This window comes from Jatropha curcas, chromosome 10 (assembly GCF_041381405.1).
Source record: "Jatropha curcas cultivar XTBG-Jc1 chromosome 10, XTBG_Jcur_1.0, whole genome shotgun sequence".
Taxonomy (NCBI): domain Eukaryota; kingdom Viridiplantae; phylum Streptophyta; class Magnoliopsida; order Malpighiales; family Euphorbiaceae; genus Jatropha; species Jatropha curcas.
Window position 1 is genome coordinate 13,857,769 of NC_143160.1, and position 11,013 is coordinate 13,868,781.

The 11,013-nt window shown below is 39.0% G+C and overlaps 1 long non-coding RNA gene across 1 annotated transcript; it reads left to right on the forward strand.

The window, feature by feature from the left end:
- Positions 1 to 335: 335 nt before the first annotated feature.
- Positions 336 to 3,666, forward strand: LOC149493148 (uncharacterized). Its single transcript, XR_016322878.1, has 2 exons — positions 336 to 1,316; positions 3,492 to 3,666. It is a non-coding gene; the product is annotated as an uncharacterized LOC149493148 (long non-coding RNA).
- The last annotated feature ends 7,347 nt before the right edge of the window (positions 3,667 to 11,013 follow it).

Sequence of the window (11,013 nt, forward strand, 5' to 3'; positions counted from 1 at the left end):
GAGATTTGGAACTTTGGTATTATTATTATTATTATTTTTTTTCTCTTGAGTTGAACTTGCAAGTATGCATGATGTATATATGCATGACAGTGTTTGAGATTAAGTATCATGCAGCAATTAAGTTATTAACACTGTTATAATAATAAGCTATATGACCTCAGGAGAATACTGTTATGAGAATAAGCTATATGATCTCAGTATATGTTCATATAATCTCATCATGCTTTATGAGAATTGACTTGATGCAAATCTTCGAATATGATATTTAATGATATACCTTGATATGTATCTTATATGATGAAATGTTTGGTATGGGAGTTATATAGGTCATTGGATTGAGTGTTAGATAGAATAAGAGATGTTTATGGAGTTTTCTTGTAAGAGAATTAAAGAGGATAGTACAGATCTAAACGGTTCATATGCAAGAGAAGTTTATGTTATAATTATGAGATTAAAGTGCTAGCAGATTAAGGAAGAATAAATGAAGTCGGAAAAATATTATGAGATTTGTAATTATTTAATTCAAGTGAATTTCGAGGACGAAATTCTTTAAGGGGGGTAGAACTGTAACGCCCCATTTTTCTGTGTCTAAAATAGTAAGTTACCGGTCTGTGAATAGTATCATCGGTCCGGGAATAAATATTATTTTGGTCCAGAAAAATTACTATGTATGTTTAATATTTTCTATAATATTTTTGGAGTATGTATACATTATTTTTATGGGTAGAAAGTAAGTAATAAATATTTTTAGAGAATTTAGAAAATTTGTGAATAGTTAATTAAGGTGTGATATTAAGTAAGGAAAATTAGAGGCAATATTTGTATGGAGTAAATTTGAAATGGTGTTATATTAATTAAGGAAATTAGATGAATTATTTTTATGGAGTAAAGTTGAGGATTTTATTGTGTTAAATAATATTTTGAAGGAATTTAATTGGGAGAATATTTGTAGCCATTAGATTAGATTGACTCAATCCTAGCCATCCAATGTTGAGAAAAGACTAAAATACCCTTGTGCTCAATAATTTGAGCAACCACTTTCTCTCCTTCTTCTTCTCTTTGGCGTTGGCTATCTCCTTCTTCTTCTTCTTCTCTTTGTTTTTCTTCAACTTCATCCTTAGCTAAATCCATCAAATTCAACCCATTTAACTTGGATTAAGGAATCAATCCTAGAGTTTAAAGCTTGAGAAGTGATTTGTGGTGATTATTTTCAAGAAACTTGGAAAGCCAAAGGCTTAGGAAACCTCTACCAAGGAGTAAAGGCAAAGTTGGAGCTTAGAATGCTTTAATCTAAGCTTGCTAAGGCTTGTTTTAAAGTAAGTGTTCATAAATCCTCCTACCTTGTTTAAATTTTTGATTTTGTGAAGTTTCTACTATTTTGTGAAAATTGGGAATTTTATATGAAATGATTTGATTATTGAATTTTGGTGGTATAAATGTGTTCTTGGGAGATTTCTAAGCATGTTTATATGTAGAATTGATGAGGAAAACATTTTCTTCTTCATCTTCCAAAAGTGGCAGAACCTATTGATGAAAAAGGCCTTAAGATTTCTTGTTCTCTTTGTTGGTTTATGCTCTTAAGATGATGTATGATGAGTATGAAATATGTGGTAGAAATCCCTACCTTGTATATGATTTAAGTAAGCTGAAATTGGGAAAAATGTTATTGAGTGAGATTAAGGACTATTTTTTTGATCCTTTCGAGTTTTCCTTTGTGTCTGAGTCCTTCAAGAAAGTTATAGGTCTACTTCTTAGCTTTCCAACCCATCCTCTTGTGTCCAATTTGGATATATATAGTTCAACTTATGGCTGAAAAACCCAAACTGACTCTGTTATGACGGGCTACATGCATCACTGAATTGAGTGCCCATTTTGACCACTATAATGATAAGATTATATTCTGAGTTCTTCATGAGAGTTGTTTCCCTGTGTCTTGAGACTTCTCTGGTTTTGGATTGGTTTGATTTGAGTGTCTGGATAAGTAGGAATTGGATAAACATTGGAATTAGTGCTGCTGAATCAGGTCTGGACTATTGGTCTGTGTTCCTAGCCTTTTTTCACCATATTACAGATTGATCTGGGCTGTTGTCCCTTGATAACATTTGTAGAATTTTGTCTTAGCTTTCTAATGAATCAAACTTCACTTAATTTGGAAATCTATAACTCAAGTTATGTCCTAAAAACCCAGAAAAGGTCAAGGTGATATTAATGCTGGAAATTTTCTATGTCCTAAATCAAAGGGTTATTTGGATAAAAGTATGTATAAATCATGTGTGATGAAGTGCTCTTGATTATTTGTATGTTTTAGAATTTATTTGACAAAAATAAAACATAAGTGTGAGAAGGGTTGTTGTGGATATCATTAAATGGATATAAATTGGAAAGGTGTGGAATTGATTTAGATAATGCATGATGAGGGTTGAAATGGATACTTTTGTGCATAAGAGTTATGTTAGCATGCGTGATTGGAGAAGGAAATTCCTCCCCTTGGTACCACCTTAGTGTAGTAAAGCTTACATAATTATTATATATATGACATAAGTATGATTATTTGATAACTTTTATATGTTTAGGTTTTAACAAAGAAATGGGTATTTAAGGTGTAAGTGCTTTGTATATATATACTATCTTAAAAAGAATGTGGTAATTTGTGTAAGTTGTAAGTTGAGAAATTTTGAAGTGATGGGTATTAAGTAATGAAGTGTTTTTGATTAAGAATTATTGCTTTTGTGCAAGAATGATTTTGATTTGGGCTCTACTATGCATGATTGAAACGTGGTATGATGAGATTGATTTTGTTATTGTGAAGCTATGATCATATGCTAGGGTTATCAGCCCTTATAAATAGGCGGACGCGCTTATTTGTGTGATGGGGGTGGTGCTTTCATAGGCCACGGTGGTGCTTTCATAGGCCACGATTGTGTGATGGGGGTGGTGCTTTCATAGGCCACGAGTATGTGATGGGGGTGGCGCTAACATAGGCCACGATCAAATCTGCTTATGTTCATTCTGCATGAGTATGAGCCTTAACGAAAAATAACATTTTATTGTTGCTATAAAAGAATGAAGACATAGTTGTATTTATAATCGTCTTATTGTTTTCAAAGTAGTTGAATTAAACGAATGAGATCATATTATTTTAGTAAACTTTACTTTGGAAATTAATGATTATGTTATCAAATGAATTTTCAAAGCATGATATTCCGGTACAAGGTTTTAAAAATAAATAGTATATGTATTGGTATAATAAATGTGCAAGTAATGAATTTATGAGTTGAAAGAATTAAATTCTTCATGTTGTTAATTCATAGTTTATTTGATATTTCTTTTGCTATAAATGTAAATGCATGTTAATATTTGAGATTTTATGATTATAAATGATTTTACGAAATTTGTGTTTTAAGTAAGTTGCTATCGCAATTTTGGTAAGTATGTGAATTATGAGCACCACTGAGTTTTATACTCAGCGCGTCGATTTTTATCACGCGTAGGTTGAAGATGTGGATGCTACTTGAAGAGTAGAAGCATCTTATCAAAGCAGAAGTCACTAATTTGGTAGTAGTCGATTGAGATTTATGTACTTAAGAATTATGGCATGTATAATTATTACATTTTTTGGAGATTATGTTATTTGAATTATATGTAATAATAAATTATTTTGGTTTATATATTTGGAGATAAGCATAGGATTTATTAAATGAGTGAATATGAAATATTTTAAGTCAGTTGATATGATTACTTCATTAAGACTTGATATCTATAATGAATGCAAGTAATTGATGAATCGAAAATACTATTGAGGATTTATTTAGTTATGAAAACATAAAAGTGTTGTTGTGTTATAATAATTATTTGGAGATGTTGGACATTTGGAGTTTCATTGGGAGTATTTTGTATTCACATGTTTGGCGAGCTCAGTTTTTAAAGGGATATTCTTACAGTATTTTTGTAGGATTGTTCCCAATGTATATATATTAAAAAAAAAAGATAAGAAAATGAAATGACATTTCTATTATAAAAAAAAATAATATACTCATGAAACTTGTGAATACCCAATTACTTCTAATGTAAAATTTTAGTTTTATGATTTATATGTTAAGTTAAGACGGTGTCTCCGGCACCGAATGTGGCATCCGCCGTCGAGTCTCTCGGGATTGGGTGGCGGGTGTTACAGTGTTCTTTGACTTGCTTCCGTATTTATACCCCAAACCCATACGGTGTCTTTGTGTGTGAATCTTTGACAGCTCAGTCATGCCTTACTAGTTCTTGCCTAGTCCTTTACCTTCTTCAAAATTCATTTTCTTCATGATGTTAAAGACAGCGGGCCCATGTCAGTACTCAAAATTGCTATCTGAAAGCCAGTCAATGAAAGAATAAACTGCTTGTCAATGTTCAAGGCGGCCACACTCTTCTCACTAGCAGTCAGGATGGTGATCACTTCTCCATTGAAGGGGAATTTGATTTTCTAGTGCAAGGTAGAAGGAGCGCTCCAATAATAGGGCAAAAGTCCAGGGAATATCAATCACTATAAATTCAATCACTTTCTCGATCGACCCCACCTTTTTACTGTCTTGAAAATACCTCAACTTGTCTCTTCGAGTCATCATACGCATAAATGACAGCATCGGAAGGTTCCAAATCAGACACATTTAGCTTGAACTTGGACAACAACTTTAGGGGACAAACATTCAAAGCAGAACTATCGTCTATCATTACGTTGCTACTAACTCTCCCTCTCACATCAGCCTTAATGAACAGAGCTTTGGTGTGATTCTACCCTTGGGTGGAAGTTCACCAGCAAAAAATGTAATTATGAGGGGGTTATGCTGAACTAATCACACAAAATCAACTGTAGAGATCGATGATGAAACTAGAATCTCAACCATAGCCTTAAGTAAAGCCTTTCGGTGTTTCTTCAACGAGATGAGCAAATCCCACATGCTAACACTGGTTGGGTTCTCTTAAGTTGCTTAATCAACGCGTCGTCTTTTGCATCTATTTTTAGCCTACCCGAAGGGCTGCCCTTTTTAATTTCCTCTCTTGCTCTGATCATATCTAGTTGGTAGACTCGACCACTATGGCTCATGTTATTCACTCCTTCCTCCTCACTACTCCACATATCGAGAGTAATGGGATTCACTAATAGGTGGTCTTCGCTCTCTACACACCCATCATCAAGGTTCAACCATTCCTCATCACTATCCTCTTAGACATTCAGGACCATTACGCAAACTTACTCCAATAGCTGCTCTCTTTCTCTTTCCTCCTCTTCCTCCTCGAACTCGGCCATCACCTCCTCACGAGTCTTACCAGACTCGATCATATACAAATTCTTAGGACGTGGCATATTGCGAAAGTTTGATAATGGATTAGTCCGTGTGCTAGGCTTCGACTTCTCAAGATCTGTGACTTTGCCTTCATCAATCAAGTTCTGGATTTCATGCCTCAACCTTAAGCACTGGTCAGTGGTATGACCATTCCCTTAATGAAATTTGCAAAATGCATTCTAGTTCTAGTTATTGGGCAAAGGGCTAGGAGGTGGCCTTGGTGCTAGCGGCTATAATAAACCCACAGATTTGACTTTTTCAAATACCTTAGATAGAGGAGCACTAAAGTTAGAAAACCTCCTTGGTTGCATGGTTTCACCATTTAAATCCAAAGTAGCTGTGGCAGCAGTCTTGTTTGAGTTGGTGGTCTTCCCAGAAGAACTGGATCCTTGAAATCTTGATTGGTTGAAATTTCCAAAACGATGCCCATACTTCTTATCCTCTAATAGGTTGTCCTCAATAGCAGTCCCCACCTTATAGACTTAAGAAAAGTTGGTTAACGTTAGCATGTAGTACATCTTTTCTGTGAAAGCTGGCAAAATGCCGTTTATGAAAATCTTGATTTGCTCCTTGGTGTTGGGTCTGTTCCTCATTTGAGTGACTTTAGCTCTCCATCTAGCTATATAATCAGAAAATGTCTTGCACTCTTTTGCACTTTGGTCTCAAGTCCCTCAGGTTGACACTCATCTAGAGATTGTATACATACTCCTTCAGAAAAACTGTGGTAAGCTCATTCCAGTCTTTTCTCACCTTCTTCCCTAGATTGTAATACCATGTCTAGGCTGGCCCGGTTAAAGACATGGGGAACATTCTCAAGATATTCTTAGATAGCAGACCCGCTGTGAATACTCAAATTTTGAGGCTCAAAAAGCCTGTTGGTTGACTTTGCTACAGTAAATTTGACTGTGCTACAATGAATTTGCTACAGCAAATTTAATTGTGCTACAGTGCATTTGCTACAGTAACTTTGACTCACAAGGCTCAAAGAGCCAATTTTCCCGGACTGCAAACAGTCCGGCCGGACCGGAGGCCATTTCGGAAGTTCACCGGAAATATGTCAATATGGTACTTGAAACGTCCGGAATTTTACGAGGATCGCGGAACAGGTCCCGGAATATTTTTCAGAAGTCCGGAACTCCCAAAAAGGCTCCCGAAGCGAGGCACGGTGGCCACACCGGCCACGGCGGCGCCAGCCCACGCCAAGCGCGGGCGGGGCCTGGCGCCCAGCGCGGGCGGGGCCTGGCGCCCAGCGCGGGCGAGGCCTCTCGCCCCGCGCGGGCGAGGCCTCTCGCGCCGCGCGCGGGCGAGGCCTCCCGCCCCGCGCGGGCGAGGCCCCTCGCGCCGCGCGCGGGCGAGGCCTCTCGCCCTGTGCGGGCGAGGCCTGTCGCCCCACCGACAGGGCGGTAGGTACCGCCGAGCCTGGCGGCAGCTACCGCTCAGATTTTTGAGCGGTGGCTACCGCCATGCCAGGCGGCAGCTACCGCCCGGGACCCGAAAATGGCCTATAAATAGGCCATTTTCAGGCTGTTTTTGGCACCTCTTGTCTGTATTGACGGACGAAACCTTCTCCCTCTCACGCTCCTTGCGTCTTCTTTACCGCTTTTTGCATTTAATTTAATTTTATTGCATTTATATTGTGTTATTTGACCACTAAAATAAAATAAAATTAAAAATTAATTAATATACCTAAACGAGGAGCTAAATCTGGAGTTAAGAAGTGGCCGACGATTAAATCAGGTACGTAATTAAAATTCTGCCTATTTAATTTTAGCACTTCATGCATGCTTCTTTTCTACTCTTAATCATTCTATAACTGCATAAAAATGCATACACGTCAACTAAAGTCTTGCTTAATCAAAAATCAAACCTTTTACGGCCAAAAGTCGTAAAATCGAACCATTTTGGCGAAATGCCTTAAAATCAACACTTTCGACTAAAAGTCATAAAATCAAACCATTTTGGCGAAAAGCCTTAAGACCAACACATTTCGGCCGAAGGCCTCAAAATCAACCATTTTGGCGACAATCGCCTAAATCACACATTTTAGCAAATGAATTGCCTTAAAATCAACAATTTTGGCTTAAAGCCTTAAAATCGACATTTTTGGCAAAATGCCTCAAAATCAATCATTTTCGGTTGAAAACCGTAAAATCAACCATTTTAGCGATAAATCGCTTAAAATCGACATTTTTGGCAAAATGCCTAAATCAATCAATTTTCGGCAAAATGCCTAAACAAAATGCACAAAGCATACACACACTCATGCACAAAGCATACACACTCATGCACAAAGCATACACACTCATGCATTAAGCATACCCATTCAAAGCCCTTCAAAGAAGGCCTATCGAACTACGTTGACTTTGATCTTCCATTCAAACGGAAGTACGTAGGCACGTTCGGGATTTCACCCCGGGTGGCAAGTCGAAATCATCAAAATCACTCAAACATTTCATTAATCCATCATTCACCTTGCAAAACATTCATTCATCGGTTAGTTTATCAGCATGACATAGTCTCGGGATCCATCTCGGGTTTGCATACCATGCCTTACACATTGGGATAATTAATCTAGTAACTAGGTTAATTAAAATTGAAGTCATTCAGGGTTTTTTCCTAGTTTACCCTAAAATAATTAAACAAGGTGGCGACTCACACACATCACGTGTATTTCTTCTCATTCATCATATGCATCACATGTCTATGTGCTTTTGGGGAAGGGGTTCACAGTTTGGCGACTCTGCTGGGGAGGTATTATGTAATCATCTTGCATAAAAGTGGACTACAATTGTTGTGAAAAACTAACCGGCCTTTCTTTAAGGTATTATTTTATTATGCTTTGTTTTGCAGGGTACCCTAATACGAATCAAGTGTTCTTTCCTTAAGAATACTTGATAAATCCGGACTTAATGGAAAAATGTGATTAAGACATTAAAACTTGTTGATTTATTTGCACGATTGAGAATCCTTTTCTCCATTGCATAAAAAATGAACTTCAAATGAATTTCTTCTCTTTCTGTTCAAACTTCTGAGTCTGGATAGCAAGTAGCGCTGATCGGCAGGTCTCTTTGATTATGCCGACGGACAGCCAAAGCGTCCTCCCTGTTACCACAAACCATCTCTAATCCTTTTGGAGGTGGCCCATGAGTATGCGTACCGTTGGACCCACGCGAAACTCTTTGTTTCACATGTGGTTAGGTATATTCATGCTCAAGGTTCAAGGGTCCCTTAATAAGCCGATTCTCTATTTGTGTCATAGCCTATAGACCCTATCCTTTAGGACTGTATGCACCCGATAATGTGAAGCATCTCATCAAAACAGATTATGATGTGTTGTTGTGCGCATTCACGACATATCATAAGTATTGGGGTAAACGCATGGAGAACACATAAGATATTCTGTTAGTCATGCACAGTTGGACAAAGAGTCGGTCTACCTCATATCAGTTACTCTGACACACAATACCGCCCACTATACCCTAATGCCATTACCCTTACGCTTACAGGTACCCCCTGTTCAAGTGCCAGCCACACCTACGGTGCTATCACCTGCTTCACTAGCCTCACCAGTTACACCAGCTTCACCTATAACTTCAATAACCCCACCTGCATCAATGGCATCACTTGCCGATATCCAAAACCTTATTGAACAACTGGAGGCCAGACTGGAGGCCAAAATGGAGGCCAGAATGAATGAGGCATTGACTGCCCAAAGGACCGTCCTGATAGCTGAATTGAGTAATAGTAATAGAAATGGGGCTTCCGCTGGGGGAAGTGAACCTGCTACCTCCAATCAGGGTCCTACTGCTGAACCAACAAACCCTACCCCTAACCTGGATGACATGCCCTCCAGAACTGCTTCTGAGCTGGAAGCTCAGAAAATAAGAGAAAAACTAGAAACCACCAAACAGAAAAACAATGAACCCTTTCCCTCGTTCCTTACGAGGAAAAGGGCCAAGGTCACCCAAATGATCAGCCGACCCTCTGAACAGGAACAAGTTGATATAATAATCAAGAACTTACTGCCTGTCTACCAGTCACAGCTTCAAACACAGTACTTGCCTACGTTCCAATCGCCCATTGCGACTGCAACTAAGGTGGAAGACTTAATCCAAATAGGGCAACTGAAAGAAGACCCGGGAACCTCAAAATACAAGAAACCTAGCCAATCTAGCAAAGTCCATGAAGTGGCAAGCATCACCCACACGACGGATCCTTTACGTGTGGGAAACGTGAGAAACGGCAGTCAGTCGAGAAGAATATATACTGATCTCGGTATGCCAATCCTTTTGGTATTCCGAGAAGCTGTCAAAGCAAACTACATCAAGCCTTTAGAAGACAGGCCACCACCCAACCCATTACGAAGGAACTACAAAGCTGATGAATACTGTGAGTACCATCAGGGTAACGGGCACAAGACTGAAGCGTGCTGGACGCTTAAGAACCGCATCCAAGACCTGGTAGACAACGGTTCAATCATCCCAAGAAGGAAGCCGAACATTAGCACTAATCCCTTACCAAATCACGGGGTAAATGCTATTGTTTCTGACCAAGGAATTGATCGATCCTTTCGAGCTATTCCTAAAAGTGAGTGACATCCGTGGCCTGGACCTAAATGGCTTATCTGAAGAAGTTGAAGCAATAACTGAACTGGAAGTAGAAGACTTTATGCAGCCTAGTCTCTTTGATGAGGTTGCGGTTATCACAGGAAATAATGGGGATCAAGACCTGCCGAGCCTGATCAAGCCGAACGAAGGACCTTTCACCAACTGGTACGCCGAGGAGGAACACGCTGCTAATGAACCCCCTCCCGAGTCAAACCTAGAGTCAGAGTCTGTAATCAAGTCCTGTACTGAGTCTGAGTCTGACCCCGAGTCTAAAACCGAGTCAGAGTCCAGTTCCAGTTCTGAGTCGTTAGTGTCGGATCTAGAAGATCCAGATTTCAAATTCGATGTAACTTTTGAAGACAATTCTCTCATAATCAATAAAGGCTTGCAAATTCTTGACTACCCCGCGTGTCTATCTTTCCAAGCATTTCCAAGCAAAAATAATGAAAAAGAAATAAATGAAATAAAAAATAAAAAAAAAATAATAATTGGCAAAGAAGAAAATGAACATACATACATTGCATCTGACTGTGTGAACAGGGAACAGATCAGTGAATGCTTAAAGAAGTTTGTGGAAGGCAAGTGACATCACGGGAATTGACCCGGCAATAGTGGTGCACAAGATTCCAGTATACCCTGAAACTAAGCCAGTAAAACAGAAGCTAAGAAGGCTGAAGACAGAATGGTCCTTGAAAATCAAGGAGGAAGTAGCCAAGCGACTGGAGAACAGGTTCATAGAACCCATTGCCTACCCGACATGGTTAGCAAACATTGTACCGGTGCCGAAGAAAGATGGCAAAGTCAGAATGTGTGTAGACTACCGGGATTTGAATAAAGCATGTCCGAAGGACGACTTCCCCCTGCCGCATATTGACTTGTTGGTAGACCGAATGGCGGGACACGAGATGGTCTCCTTGACCGATCTTGCTGTTGGATATAACCAAATAATGATGCATTTTCCAGACAAAGAGAAGACGGCATTCATCACGGAATGGGGAACCTACTGCTACAGGGTCATGCCTTTTGGGCTCAAAAATGCCGGGGCAACCTATCAAAGAATGGCAACGACCATCTTCCAT